Source organism: Podarcis pityusensis, assembly GCF_964106645.2.
Source record: "Podarcis pityusensis genome assembly, chromosome: 7".
Taxonomy (NCBI): domain Eukaryota; kingdom Metazoa; phylum Chordata; class Lepidosauria; order Squamata; family Lacertidae; genus Podarcis; species Podarcis pityusensis.
This window is the reverse complement of record NC_138031.1, coordinates 30,617,944-30,633,137: the sequence shown is the minus strand read 5'-3', so window position 1 is coordinate 30,633,137 and position 15,194 is coordinate 30,617,944. Positions and strand designations below refer to the sequence as shown.

Genomic DNA, 15,194 nt, shown 5'->3' with positions numbered 1-15,194 from the left:
CACCAAGATTTTCTGAGCACTTCAAAGTCGGTCATGCGCAGTGGACCTTGTGGGTTTGTGTGTGTGTGTTCATATACAAGAAGTTTCAGTTTTAGAAACCAATTATCAGGGTGTTTAGACATGAGCACCTCTCAAAGAATCTCCAGAGCGTTCTTGAATTAAATATCCAAAAGCTGTGCCATGTCCTACAGAAATGTCTCCTGATACAAATGAATAAAAATCTGATGCCATCTGAGACACGTTAACTAAACCAAACACCTCAAATGCTGTCCATTTGGTATAAGCCAAATAGGACACGGCTGAAACCCATGCCATTTGCAGAGATCCTAACATGTTAAATATAAAAACTGGTGAACATTTTTAGATGTCTTATTATGGATTTGTTTTGAGCTGAGTTTGGGAGGCTCAAGCTACATTTGTGTGTTGTTCTGTCTTGTCTAGCACGGTGAGTGTTCTGGAGAATTCACCACAAATTCAATTTATTAAAAACACGTCTGTGGGTTGTGTATTCCAACCAAGCTTTACAAATGAGCTTTTGTTTTACTTGGGGGTCATTGCAAGTCTTACATAGAAGTCAGACATGGAACACATGAATGACGGCAGGAAAACAGTAAGTGGGCCTCGCTGTAGAGCTCACTTAAGCTTTTCGTGCTTGCTATTCATTAAGTCTTCATAGCACAGAGAATATCTAGCACTCTGGTTTCCACCGGGAAATTCATAAATGTGCTGAAAAAACAATATACAACCCCTAATCATAAATGTGCTGAAAAAACATATAAACAACCCCTAATCTAAGGGCCAAATTACATATAATTAAATGACTCAATCTTATCTCTGCCATGTCATCACAAGGTGGTGTTAGAGACATCTCTTTCTCCCCACCTCTCCCCACATTAGATCCTCACCCTCACAGCTGTAATACAGAGGATAATTATATTGATACTTACAGCTACATTTCTTTTCTCTTCCCTTCTATCCCAGTTTTCTTTTGTGTTGTGTCTTATACATTGTAAGCCTATGTGCAGGACCTATCTAGTCCCCCCCCCCCTTTTCTTGACCATACAGAAGTTGGTGGATAATCGACACCAGAATCATGAATCAGAATCAGGAAGAAGGGGTTTCTCCTTCTTTACCAACACTACTGTACCAGTGACATCACATGTACATACCATAACAAGAGTTACAGAGTGACAGAAGCTGCTATTGGTGCCAATAATGGCCTCCCTCGTGGGGGGGAACAACAAGCTCCAGGGGAATATATATTTTTTGCCAGGAACATGAGGAGGCATTCAATGTAGCACAAAACTGGGTCAGCATAAGTATTTCTGCTTTGCAAATGGAACAATCTGCCCTCTCCTCTTCCTGTGTGCTGTTCTGAGGCTTCGCCTGATCTTGGCAGATCCAGTTTGTGGGCCACAGGGGGAAATGCCCTGTTGCACTAGCAAAAGTCCGCTGGCTTCCACTGGCAGGGCTCTCGAGTTGTGTCCCGCCCATGTTGTGAACAGAAAGGGATAGCCTCTGTTGTGCTGTATTGCTAGTCCTGATTGACACGTGCTGAGAGAGAAATATGTTTATCAGAAAGGTGTACTATTCGTGATCTTGTAGTCAACTTGTCATGGAAGGAGCATAGCTTAGCAGCGTTGCAAAAGCTCCCAAATTCAACGCCAGGTATTTCCAGGTGGGGCTTGCAAAGACTCCTGGAAAGCTGCGCCAATCAGAGTGGATAAGTCTAGACCTGGGATAATGCTCTGACTCAGAATAAGGCAGATTCCCATGCAATTTGGTCCTCATTCAATACACCCTCTGCTATTTAGGTTTCAACAGACACTGTCTAATACATGGGTAGGCAAACTAAGACCAATTAGTCCAATTGCCTTCTCAATCCGGCCCATGGACGGTCCGGGAATCAGCATGTTTTTACATGAGTAGAATGTGCCCTTTTATTTAAAATGCATCTCTGGGTTATTTGTGGGGCATAGGAATTCGTTCATTTTTTCCCTTCATAATATAGTCCGGGCCCCCACAAGGTCTGAGGGACAGTGGACCGTCCGCCTGCTGAAAAAGTTTGCTGACTCCTGGTCTAATACTTTCAAGCTCATCTTCTCTTGCATGAATGTACAGTGGAACCTCGGGTTACAGACGCTTCAGGTTACAGATGCTTCAGGTTACAGACTCCGCTAACCCAGAAATAGTACCTCGGGTTAAGAACTTTGCTTCAGGATAAGAACAGAAATCGTGCAGCGGTGGCGGCGTGCCAGCAGTGGGAGGCCCCATTAGCTAAAGTGGTGCTTCAGGTTAAGAACAGTTTCAGGTTAAGAACGGCCCTCCGGAACGAATTAAGTATGTAACCCAAGGTACTACTGTGAGTGTTTATAAAGATCTCTTTCAGAGGCTCTGCTCCATTGTCTGAGGGTTCCCCAGGATCTTGTTTTTTTCACCATGGTGCCAAAGTTCTGAGGAAGTATGTTCTGCTCCCTATATAGTAGGCTTCCAGCAGCAATTTAAATGTATTTTATTTCAGAGATCTGCTCAAATAGGATTGCTTTCTGTTGTTGGCTTGTGTGTTTTATGGCTTTATACGACTTACATCCCCTTCTCCCCAATATATTTGCTAAGTTCCCTGAAGTGCCTCGCACGAAATGAGAGAATGTAAATATTTTAAATAGTTGAGCAAATAAAATCTTTCCAGGCATTTTTGTAAAAAGGAGTGGGCACAGTACAGCCAAATATCTTTAAAGTATCATTGGTTCCAGTGGGAGACATGTCATTAATGGGACTTAACTCTTGGATCAAAATCATCCTTCATTTGGTTTACATGGCTTTACACAAACTGCTAAGTACAGTGAAAGTGCATTCCATCAGGATTAATAGGATTTAGAATGCAATACATTTGGGGTGGGGTGACTATTTATTACTTGTTCACCAAGTAGGAAACAAGTCTCTATAGCGACAGTGAAACAAAGACTGTCACAAACTAAAGTCGCCACCAGAGGGAGCCCAAACTGTCTCTTGAATACCTGGAAAAATCACAATGTTCTAAAGACTGCAGTTTGTAAATCATATATGGCTTGTCGCTTGTGCCAACAAGTATACTTTAATGTGATGTATATTTAATAGTATTTTTAACAGATTTTTAATTTCAAGTAACAAAACATCCATACAAGGAAAACAGAGCTTATTAGCTTTACCAAAAAAAAAGAAAAAAGAAAAAAAGTGGCTGATGATTATAGTTTTTAGGAATATCTTTAAAGTTTCTCTGTAGTAAAAATAACTATTTAATATCCAGTAGTCCAATTTCCAATAGAAAAGTTTAGGTTTGTGTACTATTCATGATTACAGCGGCATGGTCCAAGAAGAAGATCAATCTCCGACTTGTAAACCTGAGAGATAAGGCTTTCTGTGATTAATAAATAACCCAGTCAGGGGTAATTTGTGTACTTTGCTGGCATATGTGTATAGCTTCTTGGTTCTAGCTTGGCTATATGCTAAGTGTCAAAGTTATTGTGTTTATGTAATATTTTGTAGAAGGGTGTTTTAAAAGATGGTGATTTGCACATGTTTTGTGATAGTGGAGAAATTCTGCTTTTATCAAAATAGTTATTAAGTACAAGATTTAAGTCGCCACCTATCACCCCTTCGTCTTGTTTACAATAATGTAAAAATTTCATCCAGAAAGTCCACTCATGTACTGATAGCAACCTAGAAAAGTATACCTACATCTGCAATAATGTAGGCATACTTTTTTAGGTTGCTATCAGTACATGAGTGGATTTTCTGGATGAAATTTTTACATTACTGTAAACAAGGCAAATATACAATTTACATATTCCATAAATACACTGGGATTAAAATCATTGTATGTCACATCAATATTATGAATCTTCACAACAATAACAATATATTGAGCAAGCCTATCTAATCCTCATTGATTTCAGTGTGACTTGAGTACTCCTAATTGTGCATCAGTGTGTGCAGCCATAGGGCAAACTAGAAATATTAAGTAAGTTCTGGATCAAAATAATAAACTCTCATTACTGCACGTTGTGAAAATGGATGACTAAAATGGAATACTCCTGTATTTCATCATAGGCAATAAACTCATAACATACATTCTTGCCCAACTCCCAGTTATGAAGAAATAATAAAAGATAATTTCCATTCCATTCCATTCCAAATCAGATTGCTTCTTATTTATATATTATCTGGTGTTCAAGAACTTAGTGTGAGGTACAACATGTACAAACACACACACACACACACAGAAGTATAGCCCCTGAAAAAAGTGATCTTTTTTTAGATGTAGGTTTATAGGCATCATTCTGCATCAAAGGTCTCTGACTTACAATAAGAAAAGGAGCACCCAAATTCCACATTTAAGCATGAACCTGTAAAACCAGTCAAATAACAGGACAGTAAGAGCTTCCTTAACTGAAACTGAAATCAATAACAGTAGTAAGACCAAAGAGACTAACCCAACGATGCCTTGATAAATATCAAAGTTTGCACTTGGCATTACTCTGTTGTTGGCATCTGTCTGCCTTGAAAGACAATGGAGTGTGCCTCTGGGAATGAAGGCAAACTGCTGGAGAATCACAGCGCCTGCTGTGGCTGAAAAGACCAGTAACTTGTAACTGCTGTCTTCTGCATTGTTTTTGCTGTGTTAGCAGCACCAAAGTGGCTTCTCCAGGGCACAAGCCCAGGCAGTGTGTATGGAGTTCCTGGCCTGCGCAGAGAGCAAGACCCCCGCTCTCATGGATGTGGTCCAAAGGAAAGCAGAGCAATACATTTGGCACCATCTTGGCTGCAGGAGTTGCTAGAAAGAGGTGTACAAAGTGCCATCCAACCGTCTCAGGGACTCCACACTGGATTTGTGTAGGGTTTACTCCTTCACCTTTTCTTCTGAAGATGCCCTACAAGGCAGATTAAGACAAGTCAAGTTTCCTCAGCTCATCAATAAGGGTGTTATCAATCCCTACTTTAGGCAATTGCAACAAAATTGGTGATAACACACAGACCGTCATCATTCCTCATGGTGCTGATGTAGTGTCCATAATGTTCAGATTCTGAATGTAAGCAGATTGTAAAAATTAAACTATTGGGCACCAGCTTGGACACTCTAGGACACTCCAGCCAGATGAATAGTATAGTCTGTGTATCACATACTTCTGAGAGGCTTTAAAGAATGAACTCACAGTTATTCAATTCAACCTCAATCCTGTATAGCTGTACATGTTCATATTGCAAGTGCACATTGAAATATTATCCCACTAATGCAGCGCTAACAGATATCCATTCACATTCTGTGACACAAGAACCTGCCTTATTGGAAGTCAAACTAGGCCAGTCCATCAAAACCAGCAATGTTTACTTTGACTGGTACCAGTTCTCCTGCTCTGAGACAGAAGTCTTTCAAACCACACAGTCTTTTTTAGTTTGAGATGATAGGGACTGAACCTGGGACCTTCTGAATGCAAAGCATGTACTTTGCCAGCAAGCTTTTGTCCCTCCCATTCGTCTCCTGTCCTTCCCTCTATATAACTTGCACAAAATTATTGCACAGCTGATGGTAACAAATCAGATAGAATCAGACATAATTGGAATAATTGTCCATTTTCTGAATCTGAAACGGAATATGGTGGATTACATGGTAGTCGGAGCAGTTTCTTAGATAAACGGTATGCAAGCCTTTTAAATCAAATCTATTCACATAAGCTTCAATAGATAACACAATGGATAACACTTTCATTGATGTAAGCACGGAAATCTGGCAGACGAGGTGAGCTTCGTGAGTGTATTAGGCTATCACAACATAAATTGTCAGCAAGTGCAAAATAAACTGTAAGGATTTTCTCACAAAGATCACGGCAGACACATTGGCTATTTTTTTTTTATTATAATCAGTTTTCTTCATGTGTATTTGCAATTCTGCATAGGAGAAAAACATTCCATCAATTGAACTGAGAGCAATTATATGATCAAATCCTTACTAAAATTGCTTTCTTGCCATGATATGTCTCATGACATCTGAAATCTATAATGGGCCAAGGATAGCTCAGTTGCTACAGCATGAGACACTTAATATCAGGGTTGGACAAAAGATTCCTGCATTGCTGGGGTTGGACTAGATGTCTCTTGTGGTCCTTTGAAATTCTATGATTCTATGAAATACCATTAGCTCTAAGAAAAATTTCCAAGGAGACTACACACACACACTTTTGCACACACACTTTTTAAAGCAACAACAGCACTTTAGGCAGGTTTGCTCTGGATTCTGGTAGGAGATTTAATATACTGACTAACAAAACAAAAAAAGAGACATTAAGGTCTTAAAGCAAAATGTTCTAGTATTCAGAGGCTCTGATATACATCAAAGGGTGTGTTTGTGATTTATGATTTATTTGAGATTTATCTATATACACACACACTTGCATATCTTGCTACATAATAATAATGTAAGATTGTCGTCAAGCTGCAGTTCATTTGTGTGTCGAGGTCCCCAAGCCACCCCCCAAATAACTCATAACGCACACTTAATTTTTGTTTAAGGTTTTTGGCATAATTTTGGCCACAACTTTATTTAAATACAAAACCGTGAGTGGTTGTTTAGGCATTGGTTAAGACTATCTGTCCCCCCGCCTGGGGACAGAACTGACTTCCGGGCACCACTGAAAGACAGTGCGGGGGAAAGCAAGTCGGGGAGAAATGGAGCTGAGTCACAGACCCTCAATTCTCATCTGCATGCTCCCCGAAGGCTTGCCGGCCCTAGTCCCATTCCAGGGATTGGACGAAAAGATGGCAAGCCCCAGGATTCCTTTAACGGAATTCCCTTTCCGCAGCAACCATGGAGGGGCAGGCCCAGCCTATCCTAACCCCTCCTCCACCAATTTATAACCAATGCCTAACCGCAACCTTACAAGTTGTGACGATTTGCTATGCAGTAGGCAAAAACCAAATGGCCCAGCCAATCAGCCAGATGGACAAAATTCCTACCAGGCCCCTGCCCCAACGGCAGACGACCCCATGACAGGCATAGCAAGGTCAATGCAACAACCCCTACTCAAGGGCGGGTGGGCGGGTTATCCGTTGCACGCAGCAAAGAGAAAGCTCCAGGCTGCGTGCAGAGTATTTAAACATTTTACCCCTCCCACCAAAACTGCAACATAACTTTTACCCCAGCAACCCAGTGAACCAATCACTGCCCCAGGCCATCTTTAGAGACCCTGCCTGGTAACAGAGGGGTGGCTCAGCAGACCCCACCGCAACACGTGCTCTCCATGAAGGAGAACACGCTTTGCAGTTTGAGCAAAGGGAGCAGTGTGGGGAGTAGGGGTTGCTGAGGTCTAGTGGTTGGGGGTTTGAGGAGGCAGGTTGCAACTGTTGGCAAGTGAAGCAAACGGGGCACAGCCCCTAATACATATCACACACACACTATTTATTTATTAAGATATTCCCATACTGCACAAAAATGATAACAGGGTAGTTAGCTTATAAAAGCATGAATAAGCAGGCCTGGTTTTGGAAAATAATATTATGCTGGAGTGAGATGCACTTCAGTGCAGAGGTCTTCTCATAAATGCAGAATATATATATTCCTGAAATAACTTGTTCCCTGTGATAATCTGAAATTGTAGTCTTGTAGGTGCACATAGCGAAATTTAATCAACCATTTGAAAAGCAGACATGGAGGTTTGTCTTACTTATTGAGGTTGCGGACAATTGTTTTCTGTGCATCGGTTCCTTCAAGGATGTGAAGAATAACAAAATAGCTTGCTTGCGTAGCAGAAGTGAGTCATATGTGTATTGACAGCACTTTTATCTTAACCAAATGGTCTAATGCTGCATGAAAATCCTATGTAATGGTATCCCTCAAGCTAAAGTTATATTTCAGTGACTCTTCGTTTATTCTAGGTGAGTTGCTTAACAAAAAGCAGAAGAAAGCTGCTATAAGCATTGACACAAGTTAGACAAGCCACCCACTGTCAGGAGAGGAGTGGTAATGTTTTGAAATTTTGACCACCAAACACAGAATGTATGCTAAGCAACATATACCCTAAACTCAAACGGTTCAGTAGACTCTTAGGCAGCTGTGCCTACGGAGTTTTTTTTTCTTAATAGGGCTACACTTTGCAAATAAGTTCCCCAATACATTCAAATACTAAATGCTTACTTGGTTCAATATAGCTTTTGTGTACTTTCTGAAAGGGCCGACCCCACCATTAGGCATAGTAGTGCAGTCACCTGAAGTGTCAGATGCTAGCGGGTGCGTAACAGCTGCAAGGAACTGAAGGACAGAACTGTGTGTGATGGGCAGGGGGGCTGCCTTGTCCATTTAAGCTTGCCTGCTGCCCTCAGGTGTGATAAACAGTCAAGAATGCTCTTTGGTTGCCTGATCCAGCGGGCTGTTCTTAGACTTTTATGCCAGTCTTGAAGTAAGACCCCACAGCCACTCTTGTCAGCTTCTCTACCCTTCTGGGTGAATGGGAATTGTCCCTTGCCACAGGCAGCAAAATGTTTTGGACCAGATCTACTTTCTGATACCACTTTTGGAAATTCAAATTTTTGGTTCCTTCCACTTATTCTAAAGTCCCCTTCAGTTGCCCCCACTAACTGAGCAATAAAATGACAGTACTAGCCATAGTAATGTCAATATTTGCATTCACTGAGTTCATACCTCTAAATCTGAAATAAGGACAACTGTGGTAAGATGCTTCACATTTTGTCACGTGGATATCAGAGAAAATGACTGAAAATGTTTAGGCAGTAGTCCTATAATATTTACTAGGGAGGACTAATCCTGGTTGTAGGCGCCAAGGAAAACAATTCTCTATATTCTGTGTTTTGTGGGAAGGTGCTTATTGGCTTGCTTTTGTTCTTGTTTATTATGTATCTAGTGTTCTCATTTTGTATTTTTATGTTGTGAAATACCCTGTGATCTTTGGTTGAAGGGCGCTATACAAATGAAAGAAAGAAAGAAAGAAAGAAAGAAAGAAAGAAAGAAAGAAAGAAAGAATTTGGGGCCTTCCATAAAAAAAAAATACTTCTGGGTCTGTAAGTTGAGTAGCTTAACCCATTTTTGGGAGCTACGTGCCACGTTTTAAGAAGCATGAGGAAAGAATTGCTTGTACAATGCAGCTTTTTCAAGTTCCTCCCCAATGACACCTCCACATCTCATCACAAGTTCTTGTTGGAATTCCCCTAAGTTTCAACAACAGTTTCTTTGTGTTGAATATTGGCACTGACTCTAATATCCATTGTGGGGATTTCTACATTTCTGGTGTGCTTATCTACAATATATATAGGAAAGTGGTTTTTCTGTCTGTCCTCCTGTCTGTTCTCTATGCATTTGGATGCCTCATGAGATAGGTAAAGGTAAAGGGGCCCCCGACCATTAGGTCCAGTCATGACCAACTCTGGGGTTGCGGCGCTCATCTTGCTTTATTGGCCAAGGGAGCCGGCGTACAGCTTCCAGGTCATGTGGCCAGCATGACTAAACCGCTTCTGGCGAACCAGAGCAGTGCACGGAAACGCCGTTTACATTCCCGCCGGAGTGGTACCTATTTATCTACTTGTACTTTGACGTGCTTTCAAACTGCTAGGTGGGCAGGATCAGGGACCGAGCAATGGGAGCTCACCCCATTGCGGGGATTCAAACCGCCGACCTTCTGATCAGCAAGTACTAGGCTCTGTGGTTTAACCCACAGCACCACCCGCGTCCTGCCTCATGAGATACTACTGCCCAATTTGGCGTAAGAGTTCCTGAGGTGGAGGAGCTGGTTTTCATTTATGTTTGGATGTCAGATACCATTTTGAATCAAGACTGTGGACCAAAATGTGACTTTGCCCAGTTTGCTGTGACAATTCTAAACTGTTTTGATTTGGATGCCTTTGAAGTTATGGTTGCCCAATTTGGCACGATATTTCCTAAGAGCAAGGACTGGGTTTTGTTCTATATTTGGATACTACTGGGTGCCCAAGGTCTCAATTGATTATGGTCTGTATCAGGACTTCCGGGGTGGCGCCATCGGTAATGGCGGATTCCCTCTGATCCGGAGGGACTGGCTCCACGGAAAACGGGTCTTTCCCGCTACGGCGAAGCGGGGACCTTTGAAAAATCTCAGGCGGATGAAGCCTGTGACCATGGGACTCGGCGGGCACCTTTTGCGCCCCCCCAACTCGTAAAGGAACCCAGTTACGGGCTCCGGAGCGAAGAGGGGCAAGTGGCATGGTGCTGAGAGTCAACTGCTTCTTCCGTGGAGCGAAGCCGCACAGCCGTTGCCAGAGAGCGCTGCCTTTTTCCTGGGACAATTTGGCTACCAAAACAACTACCCGTGAGTAGCTTAAATTCGGACAATTGGACTTTAAACAACGACTTGTGAGTAGAAAGGAAAATTGGACTAAGAAATTCTTTTTAATTTGGCACTGAAACGGGAAGGTCTAAACAGGAAGTCAGCCTTCCGTTTCTTGTAGATAGATTAAAGCAAAGACATGGCAAACAAGAGTTCAGAAAATCGTTTGTAAAGGATTAACTTTCATCATCTAAAATTGTTGAACCCCCTTCGGAAGCAGGAGAAGAGGGGGGATTTTTTCCGGACTGTTTAAACCTGCAGAAGAGAGTGTAAAGAAAAGTAATTTTCCACCGTCTTGAACCTGGGAGCGGGGTGTCAGGACTGACGTTTTTTGGAAGTTCATTGACTATAGACAAACGTCTTTGACAGACAGTTAAAAGAAGAGAAACATAGTGATTCCACTGTTCTCCTTCGCATTTTAAAGGAACAAATACTGACAAAATATCTGAAAAAGGAAACTTTGTTGTTAGATCTGCATTTAAAAGAAATAAAAGAAAAGAAAAGAGATGGATACAAATAGAAGTTCTTCCCCTAGAGGGAGCCTGCGAAACTGTTACTAAATTTGAACCGGGGAGCTCTGCAGCTGCAACAGATTAAGATCGTGGGAATAGACTTCTGACCTTGTATAACAATGTATTCAGAAGCTCTGGTGCGTGCTTTCTGCAAAACAAGTGCCTTATTGGAACAGTTACATGAGAAGACAGACTTGATGACTGTTGCAATCAGAAATTTTGAACAGGTAGTGAGTAACTATATAGAACCCACCCAGGAACCAACTCAGGAGTGTGCTCTGACAGATCAGATGAGGGAGGAGGATGTTGCTGAACCTCGGGTGTCAGAGATGGAGCGAGCTGTGGCCCAGCAGGAACATGAATTGTTGGATCTGACAAATGAACTTGGAAAAAGCCAGATTTGGAGAGATAGAGTTTTGTTTGGTTTGGAAATGGGGGTTGGATAGACCCCCATATGCAGGGATGTTTTGACTTTTCAAGTCTGGCAATGGGCTGCGAGATATTTGGGGTTGTGGGGGTTCTTAACTCTGGAGGGACTTTGAAACATGTTTTTAAATACCACATGGAGTTTAGTGTGGACTATGGAAAAGGGGCTGATTTGTCGAGAAGGGACAAAAATACTGTCAAGTTGGAGTTTCCACGAGTGAAAGGAGCAGGAGACAAAGTAAAGTACAGGTATAAATATGAAGAAGATCTGCGGAAAGGACATGGAAGAGACTTAAGGGCCTCGGACATAAGATTACCAGGTTAATGAGCTAGATGGATGGGATAGAAAGGACTGACAAAACCCGGGACCAGGAGGAAGAGACGTTGGATGAAGATTGGAAGAAAGTTTTTTAAAAAAATTATTAGGATTGTTTTATAAAATTGATGAATGTTAGAAAAATGTTGGAACGAAATTATTTGGCTTTAGCAGAATTGTTAAAAGAATTATGTAAGAATATGTTATGGTTATGAGAAATTGGTATAAATAAGATCTAAGTTTTAAGTTTTAGGGTCTTTTATAGTAAGATAAGGTTAAAATAGATTAAGGTAATTTAATGACAGAATATTATGAAAAATGGAAAGGATTTGCTGTGATAATTAACAACTAGAATACAATAAAGGGGAGGAGTGAGGAGGTCGATGAAATAAGGCAATGACAGTTAAGGATTTGGGAATATTGGATTTGTTTTTAAATTTTTGTGGCTTATTTTTGCTTTTTGATTGTGATGTGTTACGTGTTTTGTTGTTGCTTTTTGATTTTGATTTTTATCAATTTGTATTGTTTGATTGTGGTTTGTTTTTCCTTTGTTTTTTTTGTTTTTTCCCTTTTTTTCTCTTTGTTTTTCCTGTAATTTTAAAATTCTTAATAAATATCATTAAAAAAAAAAATATTATGGTCTGTATCCAGGTCTGGTGTTCTCTAGGTCGGGTCAGGGCCCTGAGGTGGAGTTCGTAAAACTTACAAGTTACACTATATCCACTTATATATCTCAACGTGTTTTGGTTTCTTAGAATTCCAGGTCAATGCCATGTACTTTCAGCCTGTCTACTACATATTTTGTAATTGTGTGCCCATCTGTTTTCTATGCATACAATACTTCTTAAGATATTGTAACCAAATTTTGCATGATAGTTCCTGATATCAAGGAGCATGTCTATGTTTGGATACAATGGGATGCTATTTTGAATCAAGGTGTCAGAGGACACCTTTAAAAACGGAAGGTTATTTTTTAGTTTCTCAGAATTCCTGAGCAGCACCAGGTACTAGGCTGCTAGTGAAACAATTATAGTAGCATGGTTCCTCGCTATATTTCTCTTTAAATTATGATAATAATTTTTAAATGTGCACCTATGCATATGAATTTGCATACTAACATTTTCTGAAGATCTGCATCTTTATTTTGTCCTCTTTTTTGGCATTGCAGAAGTGGCCACCCCTGGATTATTTCAGAAACAAAGAAGATGGAAAGAGAACCATTTCTAACTTATTAGTCATTGCAAAACTGCTCATGGCACAATATTGAAGAACTATAATGCACCATCAATTGATATACGGCCAAATAAAGTCCTGAATATTATAGAAACGTCAACGTTGACATTAAATTCAGAGAAGGAAGAATAAATTAACTCAAGAAATGAGAAAATATATATCTTCTGCTTTGGGGAAAACATGCAAAAATAAAGATAATTGAAGAAATATTGCAAGTTTAATGGTGTTTGCTGTCAGTTTATGTCATGGATGCTCAGACTGTGACCACAGTTTAAATTTAATTTTGCAACAATGATGAATAAAAATTAAATGTAAAAGTCATTTACTAAATAAAATTAACACTGATAAAACATAGCAGTATGAATTTGTATTGTATTAAGATGATAACTGCACCGTTTCAAAAGAAAATGTTAGAAGGGGTGTCAGTGGATGGTCTAATCCAATCCAAATCTTTATTACAGTCATAGACCAGCATAAGATAAAAGCACCTCCATACTTACATAAATGGATGTTGTTGTGGTTGCTAATATTTGTTCTTCGCTTTCTACAAAGCTTCTCAAAGCAGCTTACAAAATATCAAAATACAGTCATACCTTGGATCTCAAACACCTTGGCTCCCGGACGATCGAAACCCAGAAGTGAGTGTTCCGGTTTTTGAACTATTTTTGGAAGTGAAATGTCCGACAGGGCTTCTGCGGCTTCCAATTGGCTGCAGGAGCTTCCTGCAGCCAATCAGAAACCACGCTTTGGTTTGCAAACGTTTTGGAAGTCGAACTTCCAAGGTACAACTGTACAGAATATCAAATAATTAAAATACAGAACACAGAAAAACGTATGAATAATAAAAGTGTTCATCTCCAGACTGATGTTTGCTCCAATTTAGAGCTAAAGAGCATATTTTTCCTGGGAAAGGAGAAGGGCAAGGGTACCTAGAAAGTACAGGTCAAATGGAAAACTGCTTTCTAAGCACAGGACAAGCATAAGTATGAACGAACCCAAAGTGATACGTCTCCCTTTTTTAAGCAAATTTGAAACACATTTCCACCCTCAAGGAATTTTGGGCACTGTAGTTTGTTAAGGGCTGCTGAGAACTCTGTGTGGGATAAACTACAGGGCCCACCAATTCTTTTTGGGGAAAGGGTGTGCTTTGAATGTGCTTAGCGTATAAGTAGCCTATATCCTTTTAGAATTGGCAGCAAACTGCTGCTGATGTAGAAGAAGCTTTGTATCAATTTACTGCAAATTGGCTTGAAAGGGAAACAGATCAGTTGTTGTGCCCATGCTTTAAGAAAATATTGCTGTGAAATAGGTGGCAAATTATGCATTTATTAACCTCAACATATCCAAAGGGACTTGATGGAAACCCCAAATATTTGGATAATTGGGTATTTGGCAAAAGATTACACCTCCTGACAGCAGCAGATGAAGTGTTTTGCTGATGATATTTTCATAGGTGGGTGTGCCAGGATCCAAATTTCCTTCACTTACATTCACTTTCTCGCTCTCTGACACTCATCAAAACTCACCCCAAAAGGTCAAGAGATTTCCCCCAAGAGCCATGCTTGAAGCAGCATGATGTTTAAAAATTCGAATGTACACATTACAGTCCATTTGTTCAATTAACAGAATGCGGGTTTAAGAGTGATAAAAATGTCCTCCACAGACAACAGAATGGAAACTGCCAGAATGACAGTTATCATAAGCATTTTGTGTGACAGACTCTTCCGCTACAGGCACTTTATGGGCAGAGTTTTAATTGCTTTCATTGACCACGCAAAAGACAACTTCCAATGCAAGTGAATGCCCAGGAGGTTATCGCCCATCAGAGACCGCAATATAATTTCATGGATGCTTATTACTGGCTCAGACTAGCCCCCCCCCCCCCGTTGCCTAGTTAAGTTGAAAGGTGCGAACGGCGGTCGTGGTGTTTAATAGCAACTGTACTGGGCAAAGTACACTGTTCTTGAGAATTGCTTTCATTCTCAGAAAGGCAGAATGTCTAGCCTGCCATTCTCATGTTCTCTCCAATACTGTCCTTTTGGAGAAAGCAGTTTTGCAGCTCTTCAGGCTCCTTCCTTTCAACAAGCTGTTAAGGGAAACTCCTTTGCGGTTTGCCTTGGAGCGCTCTTTTCCTCTCAGTCAGCCGCCGCCGTCACCTCTGACTCCTTTTTCTAGTGTAGCACAAACAGTGTCTGAAACAGTTGAGCAGCCTCAGTAAGAGAAAAGCAAAATGGTTTTAGATCAGTTTCCTGCATACAGGCTTGGTAGATTCAGAGCTGGGAGACATGGGTCCAGGCCTCATTTTTGCGATGGGTGGCCATTAGGTGGCCTAGTTCACAACAGCATTGATCAAGCTTAGAA

General features: G+C 40.8%; 1 long non-coding RNA gene across 1 annotated transcript in view; it reads left to right on the top strand.

The window, feature by feature from the left end:
• Positions 1-13,183, top strand: part of LOC308481372 — a 39,760-nt gene extending 26,577 nt beyond the window's left edge. The window contains exon 2 of the long non-coding RNA XR_013988596.1: positions 12,769-13,183. This is a non-coding gene — a long non-coding RNA (uncharacterized lncRNA). The remainder of the gene's footprint in view (positions 1-12,768) is intronic.
• Positions 13,184-15,194: the final 2,011 nt, after the last annotated feature.